The sequence below is a fragment of the Dermochelys coriacea genome, chromosome 28, assembly GCF_009764565.3.
Source record: "Dermochelys coriacea isolate rDerCor1 chromosome 28, rDerCor1.pri.v4, whole genome shotgun sequence".
In the NCBI taxonomy this organism is placed as follows: Eukaryota; Metazoa; Chordata; order Testudines; family Dermochelyidae; genus Dermochelys; species Dermochelys coriacea.
In genome coordinates this window covers 3,590,363-3,611,505 of record NC_050095.1, presented here as the reverse complement: position 1 = coordinate 3,611,505, position 21,143 = coordinate 3,590,363, and the positions used below count along the sequence as shown (strand labels likewise).

The 21,143-nt window shown below is 47.7% G+C and overlaps 1 protein-coding gene and 1 pseudogene across 1 annotated transcript in view; one reads left to right on the top strand and one right to left on the bottom strand.

The window, feature by feature from the left end:
• The window catches only part of LOC119849371, a 1,398,949-nt pseudogene that overhangs the window by 252,088 nt on the left and 1,125,718 nt on the right, over positions 1–21,143 (top strand).
• Positions 1–21,143, bottom strand: part of LOC119849376 (zinc finger protein 420-like) — a 3,142,523-nt gene that overhangs the window by 2,200,899 nt on the left and 920,481 nt on the right. The gene's annotated exons all lie outside the window — the stretch shown is intronic.

Sequence of the window (21,143 nt, the reverse complement as noted above, 5' to 3'; positions counted from 1 at the left end):
CAGGATGCAATTAATGGCCCTGCACACTTGTCAACACATGTTCAACGGTTGACTCTCCCACCTCAAACTAATTAGCAACAAATTGGTAGCAGTCTGGAGTGCAATTGCCATGCACTTCTCCAATAACAGGGCAGCTCTCATTCTCGTGTCCTTGTGCTGCAAGGTTGGGGCAACCTCATCACAGAGTCCCATGAAAGTGGCTTTCCCCATCCGAAAGCTCTGCAGCCACTGCTCATCATCCCAGGTTTGCATGACGATGTGATCCCACCACTCAGTGCTTGTTTCCTGAGCCCAAAAGTGGCATTCCATGGTGGTGAGCATGTCAATGAATGCCACAAGCAATCTCGTGTCATAGCTAGTACGCAGGATGAGATCAACGTTGAACTCCTCTTGCCTTTGTAGTTTAAGGAATAACTCCGCTGCCACTCGTGATGTGTTAATAAGAGGGAGCTGCATATTTGTCAACACTGCGGGATCCATTCCTGCTGCCCGAAGAGGCAGAATGTGCAGTACATAAACCATTGAAAGATGGCGCCAAATGTGAAAGGAAGCACAGGGATTGCTGGGATGCGAAGCAATGCATCACGGGGCATTGGGACAGGTCCCGGGATGCCCCGCGACCACCTCCGCCGTCCCACAGCTCTTTGCAGCAGAAGAGGAAGAGATGCTCAGTGGGATACTGAGTGCACCACTCCAAATATCACTGCAAGTGCCGCAAGTATGAACACACTATTGCGCAGGCAGCTGACAGTGTGAACACACAATAGCGGCTTCCCTTCAGTGCTCTCTGAGCGGCACTGTTACTCCTGGTGCTGTAACTCTGCCAGCGTAGACATAGCCTCAGAGAGACTACCAGCATCCCAGGACTGATCCTCTCTGTGGAATGAAGTACAATGTCGACAGGCTATGCAGCCTTCACTCCTCTCCCTGTACCTGAAAAGCCTGCTAGCCCAACGTGCTGGACCATCTATGCCAGTACCTGGTTCCTAAACTGCAGCTACAGTTCCTACTGCAGGTGAATCCAAAGACCGAGAGGTGCAGAGATCCAACCCCTTATAATCTTAGAAACATTGTGTTCCTTTTTCTATTTTTAGTCCCTGTTTCTTTTTATGAACTTGGAGACCTCCCAGCCTGTCTATTGGATTGCGGTGTAACAGTGCAGCTCAGTGGGGGTGAGTATGTGAACACTTCTGAAATCTACAAAGGGAAGATGTTAGGAAGAATAGTTCCCCATATCTTAATAGCCTTAAAACTCTGCCCTATGAAATGACTGAATGCATGCTCCTCAACCCTGCTGCACCCCCAGCACCCAAATTCCCTCTCAGAGCCTACACCCCACACCCTCCTACACCCACACCACTTGCCCCAGCCCAGAGCCTTCACCCAAACTTTGTCCCAAAACCAATACCCCTCACCCCCTGCACCCCAGTCTGGAGCCTGCACCCTCACCCCCTTCCCACACACACCCTCCAGCCCGCAAACTCCCTCCCAGAATCTGCACCCAAACACCCTCCCAGAGACTGCACCCCCAGCACAGGCTGTACCCGCACTCCCTCCTAGAGTCTGCACCCCTCGCCCCCTCCTGTATCCCCACCCCCTGTCCCAGCCCAGAGCCTGCACCCAGCACCCAAACTCCACCCCAGAACCTGCACCCCAGACCCCCTCCCCCACCCAAACTCCCTCCCAGAGCTCACCCTCTCACCCCTTCTGCATCCAAACTCCCTCCCAGTGCCTGCACCCTTCCTGCACCCCAATCTCCTGCCCCAGCCCAGGGCCTGCACCCCAGACCGCCTCCCCCCACCCAAAGTCCCTCCCAGAGCCTTAGGCAGTGGGGGGTGGAGTTTGGGGGGGGCAGGCTCTGGGCGTTCTAGGCACCACCAAAATTTCTACAAACCTGCTGCCCCTGTTGTCCACTGCAGTCCTTGGTTTGCTCCAGCTGCTCCCTCTCTAGAGACTTTTTTCTATCCCATCTCTCCTTCTCTTCTGGGCTCTCTCTTTTCCTACTCCCCTTTGTTTTCTATGGGACCTGGCCCCATAGTTCTATGTTGTGCAATATCGTGTTTAACTTTCCAAATCAGCTGGGGCCTGGAGAATATTTCCAGGTGTTTGGCCCCTACATAGATTGCAGTGATCTCTGGTGTGTCTTCACAGGGAACCAGTTCACAAAAAAGAGCTAGGAGCTGTTCCCAGTGCATCCCCCATCTGTTGTGTAGAGAGAAAATTGCCTCCAGGCCAAGGCCCATCTGAAAACCCCTTGCTGAATTACAGGCTGTCTTGGAAGCCCACTGCACAATGCTGTGCCCACAAATTAATATCCCAAGCCATAGGTGTACTTCCATATAATCTAAGTAAGAGACATGGGGAAGGAAGCAGACAGGGTTAAAACCTGTGGTGCTTATGGCCGCACCACATGCATTGGCCTTGCCTCAGGCAGGGAACTTATAGGTCCTTCTGCCAGTTGTTGTCAGCAACAACGAGGGCTGGGTTCAATGTCTAGGGGAGGAGAGCAGCAGAGACGGAGGAGGAGAGTCCCGAGAGAGGAAGGGAAGCAATGAGTGCAGAGTGCAAACCGACCAGCTGAGGGTCACCCAGCAGTCCTGAAATAACAGTAGCTGAAGGTCCCATGGTGTAATAATCAGCCCTCAGGGCTCTGACTCCTGTCATCTGAGTTTAAATCCCAGGGGGAACTCCTGGTGCTGGGTTGGTTTGCTGTAAAGCCTTGGAGCTCAATGTGCTTGAGTTCCCTGTTCCTAGGTGAACCAGAGCGAGGTTTTTCCTTCCTGCTGGGTCACTGATGCCCACTGCAGCTAGGGCTTTGGTCCGGCGGGTTCAACAGGCTGGCTGCAGTAGGTTGGGGCCCTAGAATTTAACAGTCTGGCAAGAGATTCCTGCCGGTTGACCTGATGTTTGTGTTTCTTGCTGCTTCACCTCATCCCCACAAGTTTGGTCCTTGTACCTGCAGCTGCCACGCGCTTCCTCTTGCCCACATGGCACTTAAGGGAAGCAGTCCCAGGGCCAGGCTTACTAGTCAGGGAAAGGCAGGAGGGAGAGAGTCCCAGGCTGGAGCCCAGCACACTTTTCCTCCCCTGGGCCCTAGAGCAGAGGCAGCTCTTGCTGACAGCTCTCAGGGAATGCTTAAATGCCACAGAGCAACCGAGGGCAGGGCAAGAGGAGGCGAGGACCATGTCCATGCATGAATTCAGAGAGTCATTGATATGCACTCTCCACACACATAGACAAAATTGAGCAGATACTATGTTGCTGAATATGATAAATTTGATAGACCATTAAAGAGCACATCTTTATATAAATGATACCCAGAAATTGCTGATATCAATATCAACTGTCAATTTCCCTATCTAAGCAGACATCCATAGAAAGATCAATATTTGGCCTTATAGGAGTTATGAGGTTTCCCTCTACAGCAAATAAAGGAGAAATGTTGTCATGTTTTACATACATTGTCACCTTACAGATGACTTCCATGTTTCTCACTGTCGTGAGTTCCAGGGGACATGGGGAAGCTCTAGAAGATGGCTCCCCTTGGGATCATGTATTACATGGATCCAAAGGCTGGGAGAAGCCAGATCCAACCTGCAGCCAGGAAGACCAATTCCTAGAAGCTCCTTCCTAGAGAGAACTCAACTGAAGGGTCATGAAGAAGCTGGATGTGAGGTAATTCTGGCTGAGTGCTTAATGCGATGGATCAGAAATTCATTGGGATGTCTCCACACAGGTGGAAACACTGCTGACTAGGAAACTTCCTGTCTCTTTTGCTTTTAGTGTTGTAATATTAGTGGCCAAACATGCTATTCACAAACATCCTTTCTCTCTCTCTCTCTCTCTCTCTCTCAAGCGCGCGCACACACGCACGCGCACACACAGTTTTCAAGAAAACCCTTGCAAGAAGTCAGAAGTGCTTGCTGGATCTCACTGCTCAGTTTGATGGAATCCGAACACAAGCTGAACTTGTCAGGCGTAGGTCAGGGCTGGCAGGAAGTCGGGTGTGGGATGGTTTCAATTACACAGACAGGCACTGTGTAGTGACAATCCCAAGGTATTTCTCAGGGGATATACAGGTTTGTTTACCACAGCACTGAGCACCCCCCAATGCAATTACCAGCCCCTGCTCCAGGCTAGACCCCCCCCCCCATTCTTGGTGCACCGGGAGGGCAGGCAGTGCGTGGCTGCAGCTCCCCCCAGCCCCAGAGCATTGAGAGGGCAGGCAGCATGGCCCCAGCCTCCTCAGCCCCAGAGGGTCGGGGAGGAAGGCAGTGCACTGCCCCAGCCTGAGCCGGGGCCATTGCACTGGGTACTGGAGGTGCGCAGTGCCACATGCAATGTCGGCAGGAATGGGGGAGCCTGAGGGTGGGCAGGGCCATGCCTGGCTGTTTGGGGAAACGCAGCCTCCCCCAGCCTATGGTACCTGCCACCCATGCTTCCCAACCAGATAGATCAGAGCCAGTGACTAGTACTGGGTTTACAATGGTGCTGTGGTGCCCGGCCCACATTCAGAAGGTATCATGGCACCGGGACTTGGACCCTAGCCCCCCCTCCCACACTCCTCCTGTGCTCCACCCTGAGGCCGTGCCCCAGCTCGTTCCTCTCTTCCCCCTCCTTGCCTCACCCCCTGCTCACTCCTCTCTGCCCCCCCTCTGCCTAACCCCTCCCGTTCACTCCCCTCTTCCCACTGCTTGATTCTCTCAGCCCCCACCTGACACTCGCTGCTCACTCCTCTCTGCCCTCTCCTCTGCACCTGTCCACTGCTCATTCCTCTCTGCCCCCTCTCCACATGCAAGCAGTTGGGGGTGCGTAAAGACACCAAGAGGGGACAGGGCTTTGGGATGGAACATGAGGGCAGGGCCTTGGGGCGGAGCAGATGGAGCTGGGGTAGGGTTGCCAACTTGGTCATATTTAAAAACCGGCCACTCCAGCAGGAGTGTCGGAACCTCCCCTGCCCCGCCTCTTCCCTTCGAGGTGCGGCCCCTGCTCCACCTCTTCCCCTCAAGGCTCCACCCCCCATTCACTCCTCTTCCCCCCCCTTCTACTTATCACTCGCTGATTTTCCCCTCCCTCCTCTCATGCCCGAGTCAGAAGGGTCTTGTCTGTGGAGCTAGGGCTGGGAGCTGAAGCTGGTCGGAGGCAGCCCCGGCCGAGTAGGGGCTGGTGCAGGTGATGACCCAGTGCCTCCCTGCTTCTTCTGCCCACAATAACCAAACTTTGGGGGTTGATCTGACCGGACACTGTCAGATCCCATTTTTGACCAGACTTTCTGGCTGAAAACCGGGCACCCTAAGGGTGCACCCTAAGGGGCAAGAGGGTCATGATCCGGGCACCGGAGCCCTCAAAAGGTTAATCCAGTCCTGCCAGTGACATAAATGAGGGGGTCTCCCCTAGGATCAGACGATCGGACAGGGGATAAGGAGGAATTGCTTGTCCTGCCCTCCCCTCTCCGCAGGATCACTGCAGAACAATCAAGCTTTGGGAGCTAATATTCTTCCTCCCACTCTCCAGGTGTTGATGCTGAACCATTGGGGTTTAACAGAGTCACACATGGGGTGACTGTCTGGGGTGATGGCCCACGAAGGGGGTTAGCTCTCTCTCCTGCCTGAAGTGAGGCCATAGCAGGTCCCACAAGGGGCCTACATTCCCCTTACTAAGCTAGGAATGATCTCTGAGTGTTTCATGCCTCAGGTCTCCCTCTGCACCTGGAGGTGTCAGAAATCTCCCAGTCCAGGTCAGTGACAGAAGGCAGGGGGTCACCCCCTGATCTGGAGCATAGCAGAGCATTTTCCTGGGGAGCTGAGTATGACCTGGCTCCAGAGGGGCAGGAAGCTGGTGCTACTGTCACTGTGCAGGAAACAAACTGACTCCAAACTCCATGGGATTAAAATCTCATTTGGGGGCAAAGGAGGAGGGGACCGATTTATGATTTTTGAATGGATTGAGTTGGTGAAAGTACATCCAAACCCTAATCCTCACCCCAGCAGATAAATGTCTCTGTGCCCTCGACCTTCTGCCAGCTGGGATCAGGGGCATCCTCACTGGGGGATGAAGAGCAGCCTGTAATCCCCCCAACCCCATTACTGGGATCAGGGAGCTCCTTGATGGGGAATAGGGAGGGAGCAGCTTGTATCTCACGCAGCCCTAATGCTGGGGTGAGGAGCCTGGTGGAGAGGGACGGTGCCCAGCTGCTGTGTGAACAGCTCCATGGACACCCCATTTACCACCCATTTCTCCAATAATCCACCTAATAACCCTCTTCCCCCCAAATCCCCCTTGGCTTCCATAATCCCCCCACAGCTCTATTTTCCCTGACTCCCTGTGCCCCCATGCCCCTCCCCCCATACCCTCAGTATGCCGCCAAATGTCCTCACACCCACAGAGTATCGGCCATGCTCTGTACCCAGGCAGCCAGTCCGCATTCACACCTGCCCTCTAGGGGTCTCTGCAGGAATCACACACCCGTATCCCACCAGGGGCTTTTCTTGCAGCCACATCCTCCTAGGTAGCGATGCGGGGGGGAGCAGCATCTCCCCCAGGGCCATCAACAGTGGTTGGGACCTGCTTCCCTCTGGAGACACACAAGCTGGAAGAGCAGGCAGCCACTGAGTTCCCCACCTTTGATCGGTCTTCAGCTCTGGGATGGCCAGTGGCCAGCTCCAGCCATGGGGCTTCAGGTTTCTTTCCCAGGCTCTGCAGTGGTGGGCTCTGGCCCAGAGCTCACCCTACAACTCGTGTCATAAATATAAAGGGAAGGGTAAACACCTTTAAAATCCCTCCTGGCCAGAGGAAAAGCCCTTTCACCTGAAAGGGTTAAGAAGCTAGGTTAACCTCGCTGGCACCTGACCACAATGACCAATGAGGAGACAAGATACTTTCAGAGTTGGGGGGGGGGGGGCAGGAGAAACAAAGGGTCTGGGTCTGTCTGGGTGATGCTTTTGCCGGGGACAGAACAGGAATGGAGTCTTAGAACTTAGTAAGTAATCTAGCTAGATATGCGTTGGATTATGTTTCTTTAAATGGCTGAGAAAATTAAGTTGTGCTGAATAGAATGGATATTCCTGTCTTTGTGTCTTTTTGTAACTTAAGGTTTTGCCTAGAGGGATTTTTTGAATCTAATTACTCTGTAAGGTATTTACCATCCTGATTTTACAGAGCTGATTCTTTTTACCTTTTCTTCTATTAAAATTCTTCTTGTAAGAAATTGAATGCTTTTTTTCATTGTTCTTAAGATCCAAGGGTTTGGGTCTGTGGTCACCTATGCAAATTGGTGAGGATTTTTATCAAACCTTCCCCAGGAAGGGGGGTGCAAGGTTTTGGTGAGGATTTTGAGGGGAAAGATGTTTCCAAATGGCTCTTTCCTAATAAAAAACCCAGTTAGACGTTTGTGGTGGCAGTGAAAGTCCAAGGTCAAAAGGTAAAATAGTTTGTACCTTTGGGAAGTTTTAACCTAAGCTGGTAAAAGTAAGCTTAGGAGGTTTTCATGAAGGTCCCCACATCTGTACCCTAGTGTTCAGAGTGGGGAAGGAACCTTGACATGGTGGTAGTAGGGGGATTAACTTGAGATCAATTGGAGATTTTTTGAACCAGAAACACAGATTTTAAAAGGGATTTTTTTTTCCTTTGGGCTGCTGGAAAGCAGGTTTCCAACTGGAAGCAGTTGGAATTTTTTTCTCTGCTTTGGGGCCAGAGCAGAGACAAAAGGGAATTGTCTTTTGGGAGCTGGAGTTTTCTCTACCTAAAAGTAGGGTAGGTAAACTCCTGCAGGGAAATTCACAAGTCTTCACAGATGTGAAGTTTTCTGTCTTTTTTTTTTTTTTTTCTTCTCCTAAGAGCAACTAGTGGGGTTTTCTGCCTATTTGCCTGGAGACAAAGGTGTTGGGTATTTTTTTTTAAGGATTTCTCTGTAGGTTGACAATCACTATCAGAGAATATAGGTATCATATTTCAGCACAGCAAAATTTTACAAGCCAAGTTTTTTGTTTTTTGTTTTCTTTCTAACTCTTGGGTGTAAAGTTAGTTAAAAACAGAGAGGTTAGGATGACAGACTCCACGGTTCAACAAAAGCTGGAATTAGCCAGATTTGAGGCTGAGGAAAAAGAAAAGGATTATGAAAGACAGATAGAACTCAAGCGGATGGAGATGGATGCACATGTGGCCAAGGAAAAAGAAATGGAGGCTGGCCACAGGAGGGAAATGGAGGCAAGGGATAAAGAAATGGAGGCAAGGGACAAAGAGCTGGAGGAGAAAGAAAAAGAGAGGAAGCATGCACTGGAGATGGAGAAGGCAAAGGCTCAGCAGACTATACCAACAAACCCTAGCAATCCTTCTCCAGGTACCACTTCCCATCCCAGAAAGTTCCCCACCTACAAGGCAGGAGATGATACCAAGGCCTTCTTTGAAAACTTTGAAAGGGCCTGCCTTGGGTACAGCATCTCTACAGACCAATACATGGTAGAGCTGAGGCCGCAGTTCAGTGGACCCTTAGCTGAGGTGGCGGCTGAAATGCCTAAGAAACACATGAACCAGTATGAACTGTATAAAACCAAGGTGAGAGTCAGAATGGGGCTAACACCCGAGCATTCCCATCAGCGGTTCAGAGCCCTAAGGTGGAAACCAGACATGTCATTTACCTGACATGCCTACCACATTGTGAAACATTGGGATGCCTGGATATCAGGAGCTAGTGTTAAATCTCTAGCAGATTTGCCCTCCCTAATGCAAATGGAACAGTTCTTAGAGGGTGTTCCTGAGGAAATAGAAAGATACATCCTAGATGGGAAGCCCAAAACTGTAATCGAGGTGGGGGAGATTGGAGCCAAATGGGTGAAAATGACAGAAAAGAAAAAAACTGGTTGCAGTTGGAGCAGATACCAGAAGGGACAACCTCAGACCACACCCTACTACCGGGGGCCGCCCAAGGCCCCAGCTACCACCCAAGGAACCCTCCAGACACCTTATCATCCCGCTACACCGTTCTCCAGCAACCCACCTCACCCCAGTGACCAGTCAGCTGGACGATGTTTTAAATGCAATGAGACGGGGCATGTAAAGGCCAGCTGCCCCAAGAACCCCAACAGATTACAGTTCATTGCACCGGAATCACCCCAGAGGTCCTCAGTCCCAGATACCTCGCAGATACCCTTGGAGCGGAGGGAAACTGAGTGTGGGCGGGAAGAAGGTCACCGCGTGGAGGGACACCGGAGCACAAGTGTCGGCTAATCATGCTTCCTTAGTGGACCCCAATTTAATCAACCCAGAGATCCAAGTGATGATTCAACCCTTTCAAGTCCAACTCTTTCAATTTGCCTACAGCCAAGTTGCCTGTCCAGTACAAGGGCTGGTCAGGAACATGGATTTCTGCAGTCTATGATGATTCTCCTATCCCCATGCTGTTGGGGGAAGACTTGGCCAATCGTGTGAAGCTAGACAAGAGGGTGGGAATGGTCATCCACAGTCAGGCTAAACCAGCCATCAGGCCTAGCTCTGTTCGGGAAACTTCTACCAGGACCCGGTCAGAGGTGATGGACCCGAACCCCAGGCCAATGTCTGCAACAGCAGTAGTGGATCCAGTCCCAGAGGCCCAGACAGAGCCAGTTCCAGAACTTGAACCGGCGGAACAACCAGGACCAGACCCATTGCCAGCACTGAATCCAGTACTTGCAACCCCACCACCAGAGGGCCCCACCGAACCTGAACCGGCAGCAGCCGATAACCCTACACAACAGGCTCGGCCGGAGCCTGAACCCCAACATAGTTCACCTGCGGAGAGTGGTTCACAGTCAATGGAAACAGCCCCATCCCCAACATCGCTTCCAGAGGGACCAAGCATAAGTCCACAATCCAATGAGGAACTGATGTCTCCAGTATCAAGGGAACAGTTCCAGATTGAACAGGAAGCAGATGAAAGCCTCCAGAGAGCTTGGACGGCGGCATGGAGCAACCGACCACCTCTCAGCTCTTCTGATCGATCCAGGTTTGTTGTAGAAAGAGGACTTTTATACAAGGAAACTCTTTCTGGAGGACACCAGGAAGACTGGCATCCTCAGAGACAGTTGGTAGTGTTAGAGGGCTTATTCCTTCACCCACTTACTTCCCTGGTCCTTCTCACATGAACAGAGAGCAACAATACCCGAAGTCCAAAGGTGAAAACAATTCGATGTTTATTGGGGTGAACTTCCAGCAAGCATGATTCCAGTTTCCTTCCTTATTGTCCCCCTCTCCAGCTCTGACACCACAGAGCCTTACACCTGTGTCCCCGTTCCCATTCCTGCCCTTAGCCAAACATGATTCCAATTTCCCCACCCCCATTCCCTGTTCCCCCACTCACCCACTTCCTGATTGACTGAAGACTATATAGTAAAACTTGAGTTCTGCTTAGCTATACCTTAACCAATCATTTTCCTGAAATTTAACTAACCAATCCTAACCTATTGTAACTTGATTATGTAACCAATTATATCCCACCATCTTAATTAGTTTACACCAGCAAAATTAATTACACAGCAGACAGAAACTATCACAGAACCAGACAGAGATTATACAGACAAGCAATAGCAAAGTGGGAAGTATAATGACAAAACAGTACAGAAATGAGGATTTCACATCCCAGCTATTGATAAGTGAGTTCTTGCCAGACAGGATGCTATCAAACTAAGTTGCCTTTTACATCTTCTCGGCACTTCCCTTTCTCTGGAGGTGATAGGTATTATCAGGACAGGATTGTATTCCTAACGGCACAATAGCACCTTATTTCAATGTGACTAGGTTGGGATGTGAGGAGGTGACCGGTCGCTTCCCAGCTTATGGCTGCCTCTGTTGCTTAGTCAAAGGCCTTAGCCTAAGAACAGGGCCTCAGACTGTCATAGTAAGAGAAGGACCTTACACCGTCAGACAGTGATTTTGATTCTTTTATACCTATATGACTAGCCAAGTGATAGGAATACACCTAAAATTCTTAGAGTATAGGCCTTTACAGAGAGGCCTGAATATCTATATCCTAACAGGTAGTTCCAACTAAGTACCGGGTCAAGCTCTTGAGCTTAGCCCACGATCTCCTAGTGGCTGGGGTGAACAGGACCAAAGACCGGTTGGGGAGGTCATTCCACTGGGAGGGAATGGGCAAGGATGTTTCTACCTATGTCCGATCTTGTGAGGTATGCCAAAAAATGGGAAAACTCCAAGACCAGGTCAAAGCCCCTCTCCAGTCACTGCCCATCATTGAAGTTCCATTTCAGCGAGTAGCTGTGGATATTCTGGGTCCTTTTCTGAAAAAGACACCCAGAGGAAAGCAGTACATACTGACTTTCATGGATTTTGCCACCAGATGGCCGGAAGCAGTAGCTCTAAGCAACACCAGGGCTAAAAGTGTGTGCCAGGCACTAGCAACCATTTTTGCCAGGGTAGGTTGGGCCTCCTTCATCCTCATAGATGCAAGAACTAATTTCCTGGCAGGAACAATGGAAAGCCTTTGGGAAGCTCATGGGGTAAATCACTTGGTTGCCATTCCTTACCACCATCAAACAAATGGCTCAGTGGAGAAGTTCAATGGAACTTTGGGGGCCATGATACGTAAATTCGTAAATGAGCACTCCAGTGATTGGGACCTAGTGTTGCAGCAGTTGCTGTTTGGCGACAAAGCTGTACCACATCCTAGTTTAGGGTTTTCACCATTTGAACTTGTATGTGACCGCGAGGTTAAGGGGCCATTACAGTTGGTGAAGTAGCAATAGGAGGGATTTACACCTTCTCCAGGAACTAACATTCTGAACTTTGTAACCAATCTACAAAACACCCTCCAAACCACTCTAGCCCTTGCTAAAGAAAACTACAGGATGCTCAAAAAGAGCAAAAAGCCTGATATGATAAACATGCCAGAGAGCGTTCCTTCAAAGTAGGGGACCAGGTCATGGTCTTAAAGGTGCTCCAGGCCCATAAAACGGAAGCATTGTGGGAAGGGCCATTCACGGTCCAGGAGCACCTGGGAGTTGTTAATTATCTCATAGCATTCCCCACCTCCAACCGAAAGCCTAAAGTATACCATATTAATTCTCTAAAGCCCTTTTATTCCAGAGAATTAAGGGTTTCTCAGTTTACAGCCCAGGGAGGAGATGACGCCAAGTGGCCTGAAGGTGTCTACTATGAAGGGAAGAGTGCTGGTGGCGTGGAAGAGGTGAACCTCTCCATGACCCTCGGGCATATGCAGTGACAGCAGATCCAGGAGCTGTGCACTAGCTATGCGCCAACGTTCTCAGCCACCCAGTACTGACTGAACGGGCATACCGCTCCATTGACACAGGTAATGCTCACCCAATTAAAGTCCAACCTTACCGGGTGTCTCCTCAAGTTAAAACTGCTATAAAACGGGAGATCCAGGATATTTTACAGATGGGGGTAATCCGCCCCTCTGGCAGTGCATGGGCATCTCCAGTGGTTCTAGTTCCCAAACCAGATGGAGAGAGACGTTTTTGCATGGACTAGTATAAGCTAAATGCTGTAACTCGCCCAGACAACTATCCAATGCCATGCACAGATGAACTATTAGAGAAACTGGGATGGGCCCAGTTCATCTTTACCTTGGACTTAACCAAGGATACTGGCAGGTACTGCTAGATGAGTCCACCAAGGAAAGGTCAGCCTTCACCACACATGTCAGGCTGTATGAATTTAATGTACTCCCTTTCAAGCTGCGGAATGCACCCACCACCTTCCAAAGACTTGTAGATGGTCTCCTAGCGGGATTAGGGGAATATGCAGTCACCTACCTTGATGATGTGGCCATTTTTTCTGATTCCTGGGCAGAACACCTGGAACATCTACCAAAAGTCTTTGAGCGCATAAGGGAGGCAGGACTAACTGTTAAGGCTAAGAAGTGTCAAATAGACCTAAACAGAGTGACTTACCTTGGATACCAGGTGGGTCAAGGAACTATCAACCCCCTACAGGCTAAAGTGGATGCTATCCAAAAGTGGCCTGTCCGAAAGTCAAAGAAACAGGCCAATCCTTCTTAGGCTTGGCTGGTTATTACAGACTATTTGTACTGCAATACAGCCAAATCGCCGCCCCACTGACAGACCTAACCAAAAAGAAACAGCCAAATGCCGTTCAGTGGACCGAAGAGAGTCAGAAGGCCTTTAACAGCTTAAAGCGACACTCATGTCTGACCCTGTGCTACGGGCCCCAGACTTTGACAAACCGTTCCTAGTAACCACCCATGCATCCGATCGTGGTGTGGGAGCAGTTTTAATGTTGGAAGGACCGGATCAAGGATTCCACCCTGTAGTGTTTCTCAGCAAGAAGCTGTCTGAGAGGGAAAGCAACTGGTCAGCCAGTGAAAAAGAATGTTACTCCATTGTCTACGCTCTGGAAAAGCTACGCCCATATGTTTGGGGACGGCGTTTCCACCTGCAAACCGATCATGCTGCGCTACAGTAGCTTCATACCACCACGGGAAATAACAAAAAACTTATTCAGTGGAGTTTAGCTCTCCAAGATTTTGATTTTGACATCCAACACATCTCAGGAGCTTCTAACAAAGTGGCTGATGCACTCTCCTGTGAAAGTTTCCCAGAATCAACTGGTTAAAATAGTCCTTGAGATGTGGAAAATATTGTTAGTTTTTATATACTTGGTAGTATATTTAGAGGTGCATGTGTCTTATTAACTGTTTTTTCCTAGAGTTCCAGGAAGAAATCCCAGCCAGCGTTTCACCCTATCTGTGATTTGGGGGGTGTGTCATAAATATAAAGGGAAGGGTAAACACCTTTAAAATGCCTCCTGGCCAGAGGAAAAGCCCTTTCACCTGTAAAGGGTTAAGAAGCTAGGATAACCTCGCTGGCACCTGACCACAATGACCAATGAGGAGACAAGATACTTTCAGAGCTGGCAGGGCGGGGGGAGAAACAAAGGGTCTGGGTCTGTCTGTGTGATGCTTTTTCTGGGGACAGAACAGGAATGGAGTCTTAGAACTTAGTAAGTAATCTAGCTAGATATGCGTTAGATTATGATTTCTTTAAATGGCTGAGAAAATAAGCTGTGCTGAATAGAATGGATATTCCTGTCTTTGTGTCTTTTTGTAACTTAAGGTTTTGCCTAGAGGGATTCTCTATGTTTTGAATATAATTACCCTGTAAGGTCATCATCATCCTGATTTTACAGAGGTGATTCTTTTTACCTTTTCTTCTATTAAAATTCTTCTCGTAAGAAATTGAATGCTTTTTTCATTGTTCTTAAGATCCAAGGGTTTGGGTCTGTGGTCACCTATGCAAATTGGTGAGGATTTTTACCAAATCTTCTCCAGGAAGGGGGGTGCAAGGTTTTGGTGAGGATTTTGAGGGGAAAGACGTTTCCAAATGGCTCTTTCCTAATAAAAAACCCAGTTAGACGTTTGGTGGTGGTAGCGAAAGTCCAAGGGCAAAAGGTAAAATAGTTTGTACCTTGGGGAAGTTTTAACCTAAGCTGGTAAAAGTAAGCTTAGGAGGTTTTCATGCAGGTCCCCACATTTGTACCCTAGCGTTCAGAGTGGGGAAGGAACCACAACTCCCATGGCCTCTGCTGCCTCCCCCAGTGCCCTATTGCCCCTGCCCCCTGCTGCCTCCATATCCACCTCCCCCATCCAGGACTTAATTTGTCCCTGGGCTTGCCAGGGCTGAGTAAATCTGCTGCTGTGAAAAGTGATGTTTGTATGTTCATTAATATCACTTTTCAAGGCAGATTTAGTAGCTAGCAAGTCTTTAAAAAACAACAACAACAAAAGCAAAAGAAACAACAAGAGAAAAGACAAGAACATGCAAAGCACCCTTAGTTTTGTTTCTATTCTATTTACGTCCAGTAAAGAATAGCAACAACTGTACATTATTTTTATTATGCCAAAAAAAAAATCCCACATAAAGAAAATACAATGATTTGGACATGACTATGTGCATATTTATTTTTCCTAAAGTTAATTAAGTATTTTGGGGAAAATTGTCAGTGCTGTTGCTGTTGTCAGCAAGAGTTGGTGACCAATCTGATATATTTATAAACAGTCCTTCCCCCACCTGATTGGCTTAGATATCAAGTGAGTAAACAGGAAGTGGCCTGCTGGATAAATTACCCCCAATGATTAATGCCTACACAGCATCAGAATCACACACAGAGCATATCTAGTAACTGCTGCCCCCTACTTCATAGGCACTAACTTTCCTTGTTGCCAGTGGGTGCTCATGCCCTCCCACCCCTGGCCCCACCCCGACTCCACCCCTGCCCTGCCCCAGTTCCAACCCCTTCCCCAAAGTCCCCTCCCAACTCCGCCCCCAACCAGCCCCTATTGGACCCCCCCCCCAAATCCCTGCCCCAGCCCTGCCTCCTCCCCTGAGCATGCCACGTTCCCCCACCTCCCCGCTCCCTCTCAGTGCTTGCCACGTGAAACAGCTGTTTTGTTGCAGCAAGCGCTGGGAGCCAGGGGGAAAAAGAGGACATGTGGTGTTAGGATATAGATATTCAGGCCTGATATGTGACTTCACACCTTTGTAGATATCGCAGTCATGAACTCATAAATATTGCTGTCATAATGTAAGAGATGGTGCTGGGTTTGCACCAGTTAAGGCTTTATCAGTGCTGAGTAGAGAGGAAGAATTACTTCTTCTGTCTTACTTACAACTGTCCTGCTAACCCATCCCAGAATAAGGTTTGCTTTTTTGGCAACAGTGTTACATTGTTGACCCATATTTATTTTGTGATTCACTATGACCTCAGATCCCTTTCTACAGTATTCCTTGTTCGACAGTCATTTCCCATTTTGTATTTGTGCAGTTTATTATTCCTTCCTAAGTGGAGTACTTTGCTTTTGTCATTATTGAATTTCATCCTGTTTACTTCAAACCCTTTTCTCCAGTTTGTCAAGATCGTTTTGAATTCTCAAATAACTTTTGGTTACTTGATAAAAAGAACTTTTTAAAAAGTAAACAATTAGAAGGTGCAAAACTATATTGAGAATGGATTACAAGAAAGGGAGGCCAGTTCAGGGACTCAGAACAGCGGAGAGGACAAATTTTTTATTGGTATGAGACTTTATGCAGACTTAGAAACTGATTTGGGACTCAAACACTAAAACATGTATGACAACTATATCTATCTATCCATGTTGGGGGTGGTATATAACAAATATTTCCCTGAATCAACTCTCCTTTAGCAGCTGAATACAACATTTCATACAGGGAAGAGCTACCTTGTCTAGGCATGGCAATGCACTTTGCCTTTGAGAACACAGCCCCAGGAAGCGGGGCCTCAGCTGTACCATCCTAGTGTTGCTGGCACAAAAGCCCGAGGCAGGCAACAGCTGGATTTGTTGCCCAGTGTGCGTCGCCCAATAATCACAACGGGGTGGAGAAGTAGAAAAGTTTATTTGAAGCTTCAAGCAGTACAGGGAGACGACAATCTCAAATCCTGCACACCAGTGCAAGCAGTTACATATATTTTATTCATTTATTTTTTAGCATATTTATTTAATAGCAAGCTGCCCTAAGTATTTATATAGCCAATCCGGTATACCAGCCAGTTTTTTTTTAATTATTTCTTTTTTTATATATGGAGTTGTTTGTTTAGCATTATTTAACATTTTTGTTTTGCTTGAACTAATTTTGCTTCAGCCAGTCTGTGCCTGCAATACATTGTTGCAAACTTCTCAGCTCATAGTCATCCTATGATCAACCAATACTCCAAGGTCCTTCTCCTCTTCCGTTACTTCTAATTGATGCGTCCCCAACTTATAACTAAAATTCTTGTTATTAATCCTTAAATGCATAACCTTACACTTCTCACTATTAAATTTCATCCTATTACTATTACTCCAGTTTACAAGGTCATCCAGATCCTCCTGTATAATCTCCCCATCCTGCTCCAAATTGGCAATACCTCCCAGCTTTGTATCATCTGCAAACTTTATTAGCACACTCCCACTTTTTGTGCCAAGGTCAGTAATAAAAAGATTAAATAAGATTGGTCCCAAAACCGATCCCTGAGGAACTCCACTGGTAACCTCCCTCCAACCTGACAGTTCGCCTTTCAGCAGGACCCGTTGCAGTCTCCCCTTTAACCAATTCCTTATCCACTTTATGATGTTCATATTGATCCCCATCTTCTCCAATTTAACTAATAATTCCCCATGTGGGATGGTATCAAATGCCTTACTGAAATCTAGGTAAATTAGATCCACTGCATTTCCCGTATCTAAAAAATCTGTTACCTTTTCAAAAAAGGAGATTAGGTTGGTTTGGCACGATCTACCTTTTGTAAAACCATGTTGTATTTTGTCCCATTTACCATGGACTTCAATGTCCTGAACTAATTTCTCCTTCAAAATTTTTTCTAGGACCTTGCATACCACAGATGTCAAACTAACTGGCCTATAGTTACCCGGATCACTTTTTTTCTCCTTTCTTAAAAATAGGAACTATATTAGCAATTCTCCAATCATTCGGTACTACTCCTGAGTTTACCGATTCGTTAAAAATTCTTGCTAATGGACTTGCAATTTCAGGTGCCAATTTCTTTAATATTCTTGGATGAAGATTATCTGGGCCCCCCGATTTAGTCCGATTAAGCTGTTTGAGTTTTGCTTCTACCTCAGATATGGTATATCTACCTCTATATCCTCCTTCCCATTTGTCATGCTGTCATTATCCCCAAGATCGTCTTTAGCCTTATTAAAGACTGAGGCAAAGTATTTGTTTAGATATTGGGCCATGCCTAGATTATCTTGAACCTCCACTCCATCCCCAGTGTTAAGCGGCCCCACTTCTTCTTTCATAGTTTTCTTCTTATTAATATGGCTATAGAACCTTTTACTATTGGTTTTAATTCCCTTTGCAAGGTCCAACTCTACTCGACTTTTAGCCTCTCTCACTTTATCCCTACATCTTCTGACCTCAATTAGGTAGCTTTCCTTGCTGATCCCTCCCATCTTCCACTCCCTGTATGCTTTCTGCTTCTTCTTAATCACCTCTCTAAGATGCTTGCTCATCCAGCTTGGTCTACAACTCCTTCCTATGAATTTTTTCCCCTTTCTTGGGATACAGGCTTCCGATAGGTTCTGCAGCTTTGATTTAAAGTAATCCCAGGCCTCCTCTACCTTTCGATCCATAAGTTCTTCAGTCCAATCCACTTCCCTAACTAATTTCCTTAATTTTTGAAGGTCAGCCCTTTTGAAATCAAAAACTCTAGCTGCAGATTTATTTTTGTTAATCCTTCCGTTCAGTTTGAACTGAATTAGCTCATGATCACTTGAGCCAAGATTGTCCCCTACAACCATTTCTTCTATGAGGTCCTCGCTACTCACCAAAATTAAATCTAAAATGGCATCTCCTCTAGTCGGTTCAGCAACTACTTGAAGAAGGAATCCATCAGCTATCACATCTAGGAAAATCTGAGCCCTATTATTATTACTAGCACTGGTCCTCCAGTCTATATCTGGGAAGTTAAAGTCTCTCATGATCACGCAGTTTCCATTAGTATTTACTTTATTAAAAACATTAAAAAGGGCTCTATCCATATCCAAATTAGATCCCGGAGGTCTATAGCATCCCCCCAAGCACTATCGTAGGACAGGCTTTACTAGTTATCTTCCCAAATATAATTTTTGCCCAGATGGACTCTGTCTTATCCATTGCATCGCTTCTTATTTCTTTACATTCTACCTCTTCATTGATATACCATGCTACTCCACCACCTTTACCTTTGTTTCTGTCTTTCCTAAAGAGCACATACCCTTCAGTACCTGTAGTCCAGTCATGACTACTATTCCACCATGTTTCTGTTATCCCTAGAATATCTGATTTCACTTCCTGCACCAGTAGTTTTAGTTCCTCCATTTTGTTAACTAAGCTCCTCTCATTGGTGTACAAACATCTTAATTTTGGCTGTTTGGCCTCACTCACATTTTGTACCCTATTAGGCACTGTCATTCTACAGCCAGTATAACCTATAAGACTAGTATCCACACCGCCCTCCCTCCTTATATACATTCTCCTACCCACGGCTGTGTCCTTTCTTACTTCGTCTTCTTCCTTCTCAATGCTAAAATGTGGCGTGGAGATTATCTGGACCTCTCCCAACCATCTCCCCCAGATTCCTAGTTTAAAGCTCTCTTTATCAGTTGTGCCAGCCTTGATCCTAGAAGTCTATTTCCTTCCCTACTCAGATGAAGTCCATCCCAAGAGAACTATCCTCTGTCTGTGAATGCCTCCCAGTGGCCATACATCCCAAAGCCCTCCTTATAGCACCACTGCCTAAGCCATCTGTTGACAGTCATAATTTTGTCACACCTTTGTTGCCCTTCTCTAGGAAGAGGAAGGATCCCACTAAAGATCACCTGAGCCTCTATTTCCTTAAGCGTCTTCCCCAGCCTAGCATAGTCTCCCTTAATACTTTCCAGCGAGAATCTAGCCGTATCATTTGTTCCCACATGAAGGATAATTAGGGGATTCTTTCCTGCTCCTTTTAGGATCCTTTTCAACCTCAGGTCTACATCCCGTATCTTAGCACCCGGAAGACAGCACCCCCTTCTATTCTCTGGATCAGCTCTAGTTACAGGCCTGTCTATTCTTCTCAATAAAGAGTCCCCTATCACATAGACCTGCCTTTTCCTGGTGACAGTGCTATTCTCCAGTCTCTCCCCTATTCCCTCTGGCTGCAAGTTCTTTCCATTCCTGTTTTCCCTTCTAATCCTCTTCAACCCATCCTGTATCCTCCTGGGACTCATATTTGGTGTAGTCTCCCTTGACTCTTCCGCTTTTCCTATAGGACTAGCCTCTCTTCTTCCTTACCCTTCCACCTTCAACAAGTACCTGCTGAGCCCCTTCTTCATTTTCCAACTCTGCAAACCTGTTCCTAAGCTCTTTTCCTCTGCCTGGTTTTTAGTCACCTGCTTCCACTGACCACTTTCCTCACCCAGTCTCCCCTCAAAATTCCCCAGCCCTGCTTCCATCCGTGAGTCTGAGCTTTTCCCTTCAGATACCTCATATCTTTGCTCCATCATCTGCTCAAACCCCTTCCTAAACTCAACGAGACTTTCCACCTGCATCTCCAAACCTCGGATCTTTTCCTCCATCAGCTCTATCAGACGGCATTTCATGCAGAAAAAACTCTTACCGGTTCCCCCCTCCAGGATCATGTACATACCACAGCTTCCACATCCAGTCATCCTCAATGTGTCTTCCACTACAGGAGTCACTCCCACAGCTGCCTCTGTATCTGTCATCGCCTTCCCACCTAAGTCCTGTTAATCTGGGAAACACAAGCCACACCAAAAAGACCACCCTCCCCCCAGCAAAAGCAAACCCCAAACAAGCACCACAACACAAACTCCCCTTTCAAACTCCCACTCAAACTCCCCTGTTTACAGCTCTGTTTGCTAGCTCCTGTGCTGCTGCAGCTGTCTGCCAATAAGGCTCAGACCATATGAGGGGTATATATCTGTATTTTCCCTCCCAAAGTTAGTTTCTCAGTTTCAGCCAGCGTCAGGGCTGTGGCTGCAACTGCCCGCAGGCACGCTGGCCATCCCTTTGCCACTTGGTCCAGCTGCTTAGAGAAATAGGCCATGGGACGTTTTCATGCTCCCAACAACTGTGTGAGCACTTCTAGGGCCACCCCCTTTCGTTTATGTACATACAACTGAAACGGCTTAGTGAGATCCGGGAGACCCAGAGCTGGAGCTTCCATCAGCTTCCTTTTTAAGATTCTAAATGCCCTGTCGGCCTCTGGGGTCCACTAGAAGAGGTCATGATCTGCTCCTTTTACATAATTATGCAGGGGTCTAGCCCACAGTCCAACTTCCGGGATCCATATCCGACAGAACCCTGCCATGCCCCGGAAGGCTCTGAGGCGTTTACAATTAATGGGAACGGGAACCTGGCAGACAGCCTCCTTCCTCTCATTGGAAAGATGACACTCCCCCTGCCTTATGTGGAACCCCAGGAATTGTACCATCGGGAGGGCAATTTGAGCCTTGCTTCTCGATACCTGATATCCTCGGAGGCCAATAAAATTTAGGAGACTCACAGTGGCTTTGAGGCATGGGGTTAGGCCCACTGTAGCAATTAACAAATCATTTACATATTGAAGAAGAAGAGCCCCGTCCTCATTGTTCTACTTTTTTAGATTCC